The sequence below is a fragment of the Tympanuchus pallidicinctus genome, unplaced genomic scaffold (genome assembly GCF_026119805.1).
Source record: "Tympanuchus pallidicinctus isolate F22 unplaced genomic scaffold, pur_lepc_1.0 scaffold15, whole genome shotgun sequence".
In the NCBI taxonomy this organism is placed as follows: Eukaryota; Metazoa; Chordata; class Aves; order Galliformes; family Phasianidae; genus Tympanuchus; species Tympanuchus pallidicinctus.
This window is the reverse complement of record NW_026294669.1, coordinates 29,477,087-29,489,385: the sequence shown is the minus strand read 5'-3', so window position 1 is coordinate 29,489,385 and position 12,299 is coordinate 29,477,087. Positions and strand designations below refer to the sequence as shown.

General features: G+C 39.6%; 1 protein-coding gene across 3 annotated transcripts in view; it reads right to left on the bottom strand.

The window, feature by feature from the left end:
• The window catches only part of HIBCH (3-hydroxyisobutyryl-CoA hydrolase), a 37,864-nt gene that overhangs the window by 19,359 nt on the left and 6,206 nt on the right, over window positions 1-12,299 (bottom strand). The gene's annotated exons all lie outside the window — the stretch shown is intronic.

Here is a 12,299-nt window from a genome sequence, read left to right as displayed (position 1 = left end):
TGCACCATTCTCAAACATTCTTTCCAGGCCTCCCGCACAGTTCTGCACAGCAAGAAATTAATTGCCACCATTTATTCCATCAGAGTGATGTATGATTAAATTTGAAAACATCTTCCAGCTTCTTTTTTTTTTCCCCTGTAAAATGAGTAACTGCCAATCTCAGATTTTAATATGAATTTATGAAGCTTTTAAGCTTCCAGGCTAATTTCCTGAGAAACAGACACTTCAGGTTTCTGGCTCTTGTATTTTATGTGATATCAGAGACTAAGCCAAGTCCATACACGAGGAACTTCTTCTTCAAGGAGGCAAATACTTGAATCTCACCTGCACAGGGTAAAATCAATGTCTTATCCTTTACCTGTCCCTCTCTATCTTGACTGGTTGTAGATCGCATCTGAGGAGCAAAGGCAGCCCTCTGTGTGAAGCTTCATTCACTCATAAAAAAGCTCTAGAATTCTTGAATCAATGGAATTGTGCCTTCAACACTTCCAATGCAGTGAAGGTCATAGCAGCATTATTTCCACTGCATTGACTAAAGCCCTTCCTACAGCAAGAGAAAGCACAATACTTCTGCTGTGATTTTTATGCACGTTCAGCAATAATGACAATATTTTTATAAAGATAACTTGCAATAAAATAAATCAAGTCCATTTTGCTTTTTCTAACGATAAACTTGCAGGCTTTTTTCTAACCCTGAGTACAAGCACCTTCTACCATAAAACATTTTCTGGCTTATGTTCTGGGCAATCAGAAGTTCACATAAGAGAAAGGACTGCCATGTTCAGCTGAGTACTAAGTAATAAAGAATGGAGTGCAAACTCCGTGAAGACAGCTTCTCTTCCAACTTTGTTCCTTTTTATAGTGATAAAAATAACTGTAGAATTTTGCTAATAAAAGAAGTAATTTTCTTTTGAAAGAAGTAATTAAATTTGATTTCACTCTCTCATGTGACTTGGCCATAATTGGATTTGTTTTCTTTTTGAGATAGCCCTCAAGTTTTACAGCACAGATAAGGGTTTAATTCAGATGCATATTTAAATGTTTAAAATTGCATTTTCTCCTTATTCACTGTAAAGAAAATGGTACATCTATACTGCTTTGAAGACCATCTCAAAATAATCCAACGTTAAGATAAAACGAGGAGATAAAAACGAGTTAACACTCTGAAGGCACAGTACAAAGCCCAGTAATTTCTTAAGCTGGTGATCATATGCTGTTGTGTGTTGGATGTTGATGTGCAGCTTCCCACACGGTTAATGCATCCACTGTATGCGATTCACCTTCTCTGTCTAATCCAGGACAGACGTGTGTTAGTTTAAAGGACATCGGGCAATAGCCTCAAATTGTTGCGTCAGCAAAGGTTTACATTGGCAGCCAGGAAGAATTTCTTCATGGAAGTGCAGGCTGGGCATTGGAATGGGCTGCCCAGGGAGGAGGTGGGATCCCCATCCCTGGGGGCATTTAAGGGATGGGGGAATGTGGCGCTTAGGTGTGTGGGTTCGTGGTGGACTGAGAAGTATTCGGTGATGGCTGGGCTGGAGAATCTTCAAGTTCTTTTCCAACATAAATGACTTTGTGATTATATTTCTATGGTGAATCAGGATTGATTCTTAATCCAGATGATTTATATTAATTCTGGCTAGAAACTTTTTCCCCCACTGGCAACTGAATGCTTTCATTTTGCAAGAGATACTCAAAACTTGTATCAGAAGAGAAGGTGTTAAGTAACAGCCAACCTGTTCAATAGACCTTTCTGTAGTGCTTCTATGTGACTGAATCAAAAGCAGCCATAAGAGCAGAAATAGTGGTCTGAAAATGTATTGTTACAGATACATAGGTGTAGTTATGAATATCTTAATACTAATAAATATAGTGTGTTACACCTTTGTTTTTTTAGAGTCAGCATATCTGAAAAAGGCATATGATAATATAATAATATAAACAAATCTTTTACATATGTCTGGTGAAATTCATAAACTGCCTTCTGAAAAAGCCAATAAAGTACCTGAATTTTACTTTCAATACACAGGATTTCCTACTCAATGCCATATTTCTAATGTCATTGTGTGGCACTGTTTGGAAAATCTAGAATTGATTTCCATTTTTTATGGTGAATACAAAACCTCAATATTCTTCTAGTGGAATAAAAGTTTATAGTTACTGATATAAATTGAGCAATGGGATGCAGCTACTATAAATCTTCAAAACTAAGCTGTAAATGAGAGGCTCTATTATCTCCAATCGAGAATGACCAGGTTAGTCAGTCAGAGAACACACCATATCAAAGGAAGTTACTGCAGAAACCAAGACCACCACAACAGAAAATCCCACTGAAACACACCACAACTACATGGTGCTTATATTCACCTGCAGCATCGAGCACTGGAGTTACTGACTGAATAAACATCTGTTCACAGACAGAAAAGCAGACCTGTCTCACAGCAAAAACATAAATTACTCTTCCCCGCGTAGGGACTACTAACACCGCAAAGGAATCACTGCCTAAGAAAGCACAAGAGATATCAAAAAAGAAATGCAAAATTAATCTTCATTCATCATTAATGTTATGGACCACCTCTAATGACATACTTCATTTTCTATCCATAGATACGGGCAAGATGACTTGGTGAATCAGAGAAATGTGCCATGTGCAGGACAATCGGGATCAGGACCGGCCAGAAAGGTTCATGCAAATTGGTCCTGCTTGACCAACCTTATTTCTTTCTATGACCAGGTGACCTGCCAGGCTAGACTTCAACAAAGCCTTTGACGCTGCTTCCCACAGTGTTCTGCTGGAGAAGCTGGCAGCCCATAGCCTTGGACAAGTGTACTGTTCACTGAGTAAAAAGCTGGCTGGAGCAGCAGGCCCAGAGAGTGGTGGTGAACAGAGTTAAATCCAGCTGGCAACCAGTCACTGGTGGTGTTCCTAGTGGGCAGTATTGGGTCTGGAGTCACTTAATATCTTTACTGATGACCTGGACAAGGGGATTGAGTGCACCCTCAGTAAGTTTGCAGGTGACACCAAACTGGTAGGAAGTGTTGATCTGCCTGAGATTAGGAAGGCCCTACAGAGGGATCCGGACATGCAGGATCAACGGCCTGGAGAAGCTCAAACCTATAAGGTAGTCTGTGCTATGAATGCTATCCAGTATTTGGTGAATACTCTGATGCCTCATGGCACAGAACATTGCACGTTTCCATAAGCTTACTTGTATCTCCACCACAGATTCAAATATGACAGTAAAAAAACCCACTCTAATTTATGAATATTTTGTATGGTGATTTAGGGGAACTGTTAGTTTCGGGCTTGAAGTGGTGATGGAGCACCTGGTGAAGGGCTGTGTCTGGCCCAGGGAGCACAGATTGTTTGCACCTGTGATCCCCAGCTGACCAGAAGAGGTGGGCTGAGAGTGGAGCACCCCATGGCTCATATAAGCCACTGAAGGGACAGCATCTCTTGGGTTGCTTCTTGAGGGGTGCTGTGTTGTCAGAGAGCTCCTTCACCAGCTGGGTGAGTCTGACTCTTTTTTCTGTATGTGACTATTGGCTTACCTGTGAATGCTTTGGCTGATGTTGCTGAGAATCTGTTAGAAGCAGTTTTGTTTCTTGTGAGCAGAGCTGTTTTCTATGAGTCTAGCCTGCTATCCTGGCTCCTAATTATTTAAACAAATTCAATTCAATTACATTAATAGTAATCATGTAGGTTAGTTTTTTTTTCTGCTGTGAAACTTGAAAACCAAGTACAGAGGCCATGTTGCAATCTATGCCTGTCCTTTAGGAATGGAATTTAGATAATGATTTGAAAATTTTTTTTATTATTTCCTTATCACAAGCTGAAACTCATGAATGCTTTTAAACTATTTTTATTAGGGTAGTTGTTTCAACAGCTGTTTTTCACCCCTCAGTTAATCCACTGGTACTGATCCAACCTTCTGATGGCAAGCACCAAATACACAGAAGCAGTAGTGGACAAACATGCACCTCTGCAGTAAGGAGGCTGACCTTGTTGCTTGTTCACAACTGTTTTTTAATTTCCTAAGATTTACATTTAGTGATCACCTTGGTTTTAACGTTATCTCTAAAATTCTGGGAAACAAGATGTCCCTCTGCTCCCCCTGAATCACCTGAAAAATGCAACTACTGCAAAAAAAAATCCATAGGTTTTAATATGCACAGCTTAATGTCTGCAGGGAAGGCTGGGTGCAGAAAGGTGTATCCAACAAACAACTCAGCTTTTAGGTTTTCTGTTAAAACTGAAGAAATCTTTATTGTGGTGTTCTACCCATGCAGCAGAGCTTTATTTAATCAGGAGCCTAGTTATTTAGGGTGACAGGCACGGTCTAAGAGAGCTTTGACACAATGGATTGTTCCTCAGGGAACAAAAAATGCTTACAAAATAGAAGGATGTAAACAGACATTAAAACTATCTCCATGGAGAATACATGTATGTACATTCCTCTTAGGGGAAACTTATCAGGATCATGAAAGGATGAAGAAGCAGGGAAGAGTAATTCTCTTCAGATTACTTCTGGATCTATAATGAAAGGAAGGAGGGGGCAATAATGACATGAGGAAATGCATTCAACATGAGACTATGTGAAGGCCTGGAACTAAGGAAAATAGTGGAACTTGTAGCAAGAGCAAGTGGTATCCAATGGAAAGAATGAACCCATGCAGAAGGCTGAGCATCTCCACAATGACACTGCGCAGTGCAAGGGCAGGAAAGGTTTCCATAAAGCCATGCATGGGACCTCCTGCAAACATGCAGAGGCTTCAGGTTCACACACAATCTTCTTTAGGAAGTATAGCTTAAAACCTCAACTTGAGCTTCAGATGTTTGTCATGTTTGCTCTATGATGTGATCGCTGCCTCATTACACTGTGTAGAAATTGAAAGGGCATTTACTCTGTGATTTGAAAACATTAAGTGCAGTACGTCTGTATAACAATATCTGGGCAATGTGTGTTCAAGTCTCCTTTTCTTTCAAGGTGTAAAATAATTGTACCATTCCTTTCTGTAGTTTTACATTAAATATATCAGTCACTGCAGGTGTGAGAGGGGGAAATGAGTTTTACTTGCTGTAGCATTATGGATGTCAGATCTATAATTTAAGATATGGTGCTTTGTAATTAGCCCTTTGAGGAATAATGCTATGTGCAAATCACAGAGAATTCAGTAGTTATTTCTTACTGATGTCAAAAACTGCTGCTGTGTTGGCCAATTAGTTACAAAGCCAAGAGTGCCATTTGTCCAGGATCAGTCAGAGGAGCTTAGCAGGCAGACCCACATGCCAGATGGTAAGGACACTGTAATTTCAGCAGAGAGGGAATCTCATTTTGTTCTTTCAGTGCTGTTTTCAGCATTCTGTATTACAAAAGCTAAGCAGTACACCAGTCAGTATCAGAAAGGTTTGTTTCAGGGTACAAGAGATACTTGTTTGCAGAATCTCTGTTCTGCAGTAACTGCAACAAACAGGCCACAAATTGTTGTGTTTTTTTTTTGTTTTTTCCCTGCAGTACATGTGCATGAGTTAGATGAGCAGGGCAGAGAGAACTGGAAAGCAGCTTATCCAGATTTAGTGTGACAGTTACTTCAGGGCAGCTTCTAGGGTATACCTTAAACTAAAATTGACTGCACATACTTAAATAGTGTGAAGGGTCTCCTTTGTGGGACTCTAACTTGTGAGAACATTTGAGGTAGTTTCACTAAGATGCCAGGCTTGAGTTGAAATAAACACTACAGACTCCTCCAAAAAATTAATTCAGAGTTTTGATGAGTCTATTGCTTAAGGCCAAGTAAAAGCCTAAAAGAGAAATATTCCTCTTCATGGAAGAGCAGTAAAATATTACATTTCTCCTAGATCCTACCCTAAGGTCTCATTAAGACAAGTAGGCTCTATGTGATGCAGTAGAGAATTATTATGTAGCAGACATGCAAACTTCAGCTCAGAGGTTTTCTGCCTTAAAGATGTACTTTCTGGGTTCTGACATCTGACTCAAAAGAGGACTCTGATTCCTCTAACAATAAAAGCCATTAGAATCTTCCACTGAAAAGCAAACTGTACAGACACAATGAAAAGTTGAAACCAAATGTGTGTACTCCATTCACACCTTCTACTACAACCTGCAGTTGTGATACTGAATGCGTAATCCAGGAAGGAAGAACTCCTGCACAACGGGAGTTTCTCCTATCTGTAGTGCTGGCCACTTGGTAAATGGCTGTAGCCTAAGTTAAAATGATAGAAAAAGTTCCTGTTCTGAGCTGTGGGGTTTATGATACTTCCTCTTACTCAGCTGTTTCCTCAAGTAAACAAACTTGCAAAACACAGCCTAGATGATATCACTGTGGAACAGAAGGCACAGGGACAGGAACATGTTTAAGACCTCAGCAGTTCACAGCCTAAGAGAAGGCACCTCATCTGAGGCACTCTGGAAGCCAACATAAATAAAAATGTATTTCATGTTTCTTGCTAAGCTGCCTGGATGATGAAATACAGAGGTTTCTATTTAACTCTGAGGTTACATTTTTGGGAAGATGAACACTAAGGTGGGATAAGGATTTAATCTTACTTTAGAGAAATAGTGGAATAAAGATGAAACAAATTAATGAAATGAAAGCAGCTATGTTTAATGAAGTAAAATCAAATGCAGAGGCTGCAAGCCTGCTTTCTAGGCAACAGATGACTCGATGCTTTCCAGATCGTACAGCAGCCATAAATGTAATAAAAGTAACAATGCAGTGATGTTGCAGGAAGAGCTACTTAGGATATCATGCTGCAGAGGGCACCAAAAGGCAGAAGTGTAGCCTTGGCCTATGTTTAATATACCTGGGAAGCCTGACCTGCTTGATGTGTTGGGACTATGAAAGGCAATGGCAAATGACTGAAGTTGAAGGAGGAAGTGTATTTTGGTTTTGTGTATCAGGTAAAGGGTAATTCAACAGGAACAACTCTGTAATGTACAAATTGCATTCAAGGAAGAACTAGGATTTGGTAAAACTGTTAAGGAAATGCATTGCGATGGTATTCATGCTATGCAAGAGCAGTGGCTTTAAGAATACACAGATGCAGTGGCCTCCTAGCATTTGGTGCTTTGTGATTTGCATGACCTATCTGGGATAGAATATCTCTATTATGTATGAGGGGTAATTATTCTGCTCTACTTGGTGCTGGTGAGTCCCCCAGCTGAAATAAGGTCTGGTTTTTGGTAACGAACTGTGAAGTACAGGAATTGGAGTGATTCCAGAGGTTTGCAAGAAGGCCAAGGGACTTAATCTATAGTAAAGAGTGAATGACCAGTCTTACCTAGTGAAAGCAGAGTGTCTGGGAGAAAGGAATAAAAGGACCTCAAAAGGTTCTTAGTGAGCAGTGAGTAGGACAGGAATGGATTGACTACATGCACTCAAGTTTTGAATTAGGCATGAGGGGAGTTGTGGGAAAATAATCAACCATTAGGATGGGATGTCTAGGAAAAAATCTATTCTTGATGCTGGAGACTTCTAAGTGCATTAGTTGAACATCTGCTAAGCCATCATGAAGCTATGTTTGACCCTTCTTTAAGTGCAAGATGATAACACCAGCTCTTCTGAAGCTGAACGTATTGGACATGGCTACCTCAGTGACTGACATGGGCTTGAAGGAAACCTGAAACAACTCCAATAGTCACTTGTAAGGAACCTATATAAAGCATCCTTAAAGTAGACTCTCACTTGATAAGGCCTTACAAAAAAAAATAAATCTGTGTTGATATGTGTTGACAAAACTAATGGAAAGCCACTCATGAGCCCACAGAGTCAATTCACAAGCTGCTTTCTTATACTGACAGTAAGTACAAGTGAGGTCTCTGCTGAGAACTAAGCACTGCATGCTGTCACTGTGTCACGTGGTACCTGGGGGCATGAGGGTGGAAACAAGGCTGAGTGATCTCCAAGTTGCAAGCTATATTCTAATTCCAACCTCCCATTACTCTCTCTGTATGTGAATAGCAGAAAATAAGATTGTCAGAATAACTCCAAAAAGAGGGCTGTAGAAAGGGCTTAAGAGCTGGAATCCCTGCTGAACTCCACCTCTAACCTGAAAGTTTAGCATGCTACTGTATTAAGTAGACTTGCTCAACAGGAAGTTGTTTTCTTATGCTAAAACTCAAGGCATTAATTGTTAAAGAAGTGTAACCTAACAACCTAACCCTTAAGTCTGTAACTTCCTAATATAAGCCTAATAAATATACTGTGTAACAGGTCAGACTGAAGGCTTAAATCCTGTATTTGGAAGTTAAAAGGCACAAATACCTCCATTTGAGCAACAGCCTTTACTTAGAAGTACTTTAGGACCTATTTTGGCCTTATAAATAATTAAGCTCACAAACCTACAACAGTACTGAGTGACAGGTAATTCAACTGCCAAAATACTGCAGGCCTTTCTAAGGATTGTGCCTAATTAACATCAAAAACACTGGATGCATACAGCAGAGGTAACTATAATTACTAGTGTTAACACTGGTTCTGAAATGAAGCCTAGCTGAAGTGGTTTGTAAATCATCTTATTTAAGGCAGACAGTGCTCCATATATGGCTTCTGAGATTCCTCAATAAACTAACAGCAGTGTCCCTTTGCTCCTGAAAAGGATGTACCACCATCTACTCTTACTCAACTTCCTTTGCTGAATGCTAACAGATGTTCCCCTTAAACTCTGGGTTCTAACATTGCGAAGCCAATACTCTAATCAATGTAACTCACTTCCTTTGGCTAGGAAACAGGTTAAAAACATTCCTCTCCAACTCAGTAACTTAGTGACAAAGCCCTAGTTAAAAACACGAGTTTTTGATGGAGCTCCGAGCATTCTTTTCATCTCCAGAAGACTGGGACTTTACTAGAACCAAGCAGCCTAACTTTAGAAATTTATTTACAGACAATTATAAATTTTAAAAGTAGTTAATTTTAAATATTCTGCTCAGTTATTTCATTTTTGAAGTAAAGAGTCTGGATAAAGAGCAGCTAGAATTTGATTAGTAACTTCAAGCAACATGACTATATGCCTGCCATGCCCTTTAACAGTAAATGTATTCACAGACTGTTTCAACTGTTCCACTATTTTCACTAGTAAAATGCCTCCATTTCTGCTTCATCAGATGTTATCAGTTGAGCCTACAATCCTGAAGCTAGATAGATAAAAGATTAAAGAACACACTGACATGGAACTCAGTTTCTGATGAACTCTAGGACTTTGTACAAGGTGCAGAGAAGAAGCTCCACAGCCCCACCTGATGGTTGCTTATCTCCCCCATGTGCCACTTAACAGCTTCTAAGCAGTGTTGAAGTGGAAGCAGTTCCATTCTGAAGATAACATTCAAAGGTCCATTACAAATCCAAGCTAGCTGAGACTCAATAGCAACTTAAGCTACCTCAGCACACAGTGAGTTTTTAATACACTGTTGGCTTTTTAAGTAGTTTGTAATCAGAACACGAGTGCACTACATAATCATAGTGACACAAAAGGAGCATTTGCATTTTTAAGCATGGCTCACATTGATTTCTTGCATGTCTATTCATAGATAAGCAGCCTAGAGTCAAAAATGAAGTGTTTCATGGTTATTAAGCCCAAACCTAAACATGAGCTTCTAAAATTTGAGTCATTAGCTTTATTTCCTTGTTTGTCTACTGTGGTTTGTCCATGACCAGTGCTCCCTCTCCTTTGTCTGACTAAGACAGACTGTGAGCATATGAAATAGATTAATTATGACCTGATTGTGTCAAAAATACTGATCACTGGCATCTGAGTAATTTAAAACAGTATCTAATTATAACATGAATAACTCCTTTGTATGAATGCAGTCCCAGTGAATAATTACAGTAGGAGCAGAACAGGATAGTACTATGAATATGACAACTTCAAGGACTGTTCTAGTGGGCCTAATCTAAAAATCTTGCCACAGTGAACCTCTTTGTACCACAACAGAAAACAGCCACTGCAGCCCCAAGTTTAAGGTCATTACTCATTGGGTTCCCAATACTGGAAGCAGTGGGGGAAGAGGATAAAATATGATGGCAGTTAACAAATTTCTCTTGGAAAAGCATTGGTCTGTTTAGACAACTGAAACCTAACCTTGCTCTAATCAGAAGAGCTGTCTGAATGGAAGGCAACTCAAAACTAACACAACACACAAAAATAGATAGGTATTGTGGAGCACAACTTCTTGCCTCCTTTGTTAAACTATCAGCAGACACCTCCATGGACTGCAGAAGAGAGCAGAAAACTAAGTGTTGATGAAAAGATGTGCAGGAAGGCCATTGCCTTGGAGTGAACTGCATCTCTACTAGCAAGTGCAAAACAAACAGCATACAAGGTTACTTTGCCTTTTGAACACCCTACTTGCACGTAGCTCACAATCATAGTAAGCAATCTATGGAACCTCTAAAAATACTTTGGCTGCTAGGCAGTTTCTTTTCATAGCTTGTCAGTTTTTTACTTAAAGCATCTAGCAAGATCTTTGGGGCTCAGCAGCAAAAAATAAGAGTAAAAAGAGCAATTGTCAGTTTTTAGATCATAAACTGAAAAGACCACAACCAAAATGGACAAAATGAGTAAGGAAAGAGAAACTGAAGAGTTACAACAGGCGAAGGACGAAGCTGTGTTCCACTTCTTGCACCGTGTCTAAGACAAACTTAATTTAATAGACTGTGTTGTGTGGCTTTGTAGAAACATGAAAGACAACTACAATCTGAGCATCAGACCTTGAAGTGGTGTTACAAAGGCTCAAATAGAGCAATGAGAACCAAAATCCTGTCTGTCAGACCAGATGGAGGAGTGGACGAAACTCTGAATACACGCACTTCCTTGCCCTCAAAGCATACAGGCTTTGCAACTATGTGCTTGTCTCATCTTTTTGTTTATTTTCATTTCAGATTATTTCAGAAGGCCTGAAGTAAGGTAAGGCAAAATGCCTTTTGCAAAGTAGTGGTTTAGGCAGTTATACCACACTAATGTTTTCAGAGAGGTGGGAGACAAAAGCAATTAAGGTAAAGCTCCACAGGTCTTCAATGCTCACCCTGTACTTGTGCTAAACTTTGCCTAAAGCAGAGTTACCTGATGACGTTATTTCTTAGAGCACTAAGAAGGAGTGCAGTGGAATAGATGCTGCAGTGTAGCAAAGGGTAAAACAAAAATGCCTGAAGAGTTGATCTTAAAAAGAAAGAAATCCAAACAAATAACTAAAACAGTGTCTAGACAACCTACATTTCTAAGTAACAGGTTCAGCAGTGAAAGGTCCTCTTCAGATGTGAGCAGTTACTGAAAACGTAAGATGTAGGCCATGTTTCAAATATCCTAGTTAAAATAGCTATATAGAGCTCTGTACAACAGATAGAAGGAGCATAAAGAAGCCTTCTTTCTGGGAAGGAATGTTCCCTCTTGCTCAGTGTACGTCAGGCAATAAGCTGAATCTGGCCCTGCCTGTAACAGGGGGGGTTGGAACTCGATGATCCAACCCAACAAAAACAGTCAATTTCATGTAATAAGTTGGCCTATTACTTTCAAAATGAAAACAAATAAAAAATGTTGCTGACTGAGTGAACAGGCAGCAGAAACACCGAAGCAGCTTTCCAGCATAATTAATGATAGTCCACAATACAGAGCCCCTTCAAATCTTTATTTTCAGGAAAAAGAAGAGTCTCTGTCAAGAACCGTATTGAAGCAATTGTAATTAGCAGTCCAGGAATATTTGTCAGCATCTGTAAATCTGTGTGGCAACATGGCACACTGCCATCACTGTCAATTCATTGTTCAAAGTAATTCTCAATTGCTGCACTCTCATCCCTGCTTTGATGCACATGTATCAAATGGTTGCCAAATGGTTGCCACACACAAGTAGAAAAGCATGGTTCTGCCTACTCACACGGTTTAGTACCAGCAACTGCTAAAACAACTATCAGCACTGAGTATGGCACACAGTGTGATGGAGCCTCTTCCAGTCATATGCTCTAAAAGTAAAGTGCAACTTTGGAACAGAAAATCAGGGTATTGTAACTCATTTTAAAGTAATGGAGAGGTGAGACAGTAAAAGCACTTACAGATCATTTGATAGAAGAATGCAGAACTAATGATATGGGCATCTGTTAAAGTAAAGATTTGAATGAGATTTTCCTAGTGTTTTTGAAAACTGGCCTTTATTAGGAAATGCAACTATATAAAAATTCAATTAAAAATTGAGTGGAAAATTAAACTTGTGTTTCAAAAACCCTGAGGTGGTGTTTGCTGCAATGACAAGACTGCTGCCAGAGCCTCAGAGGATTTACTTGCACTAGCA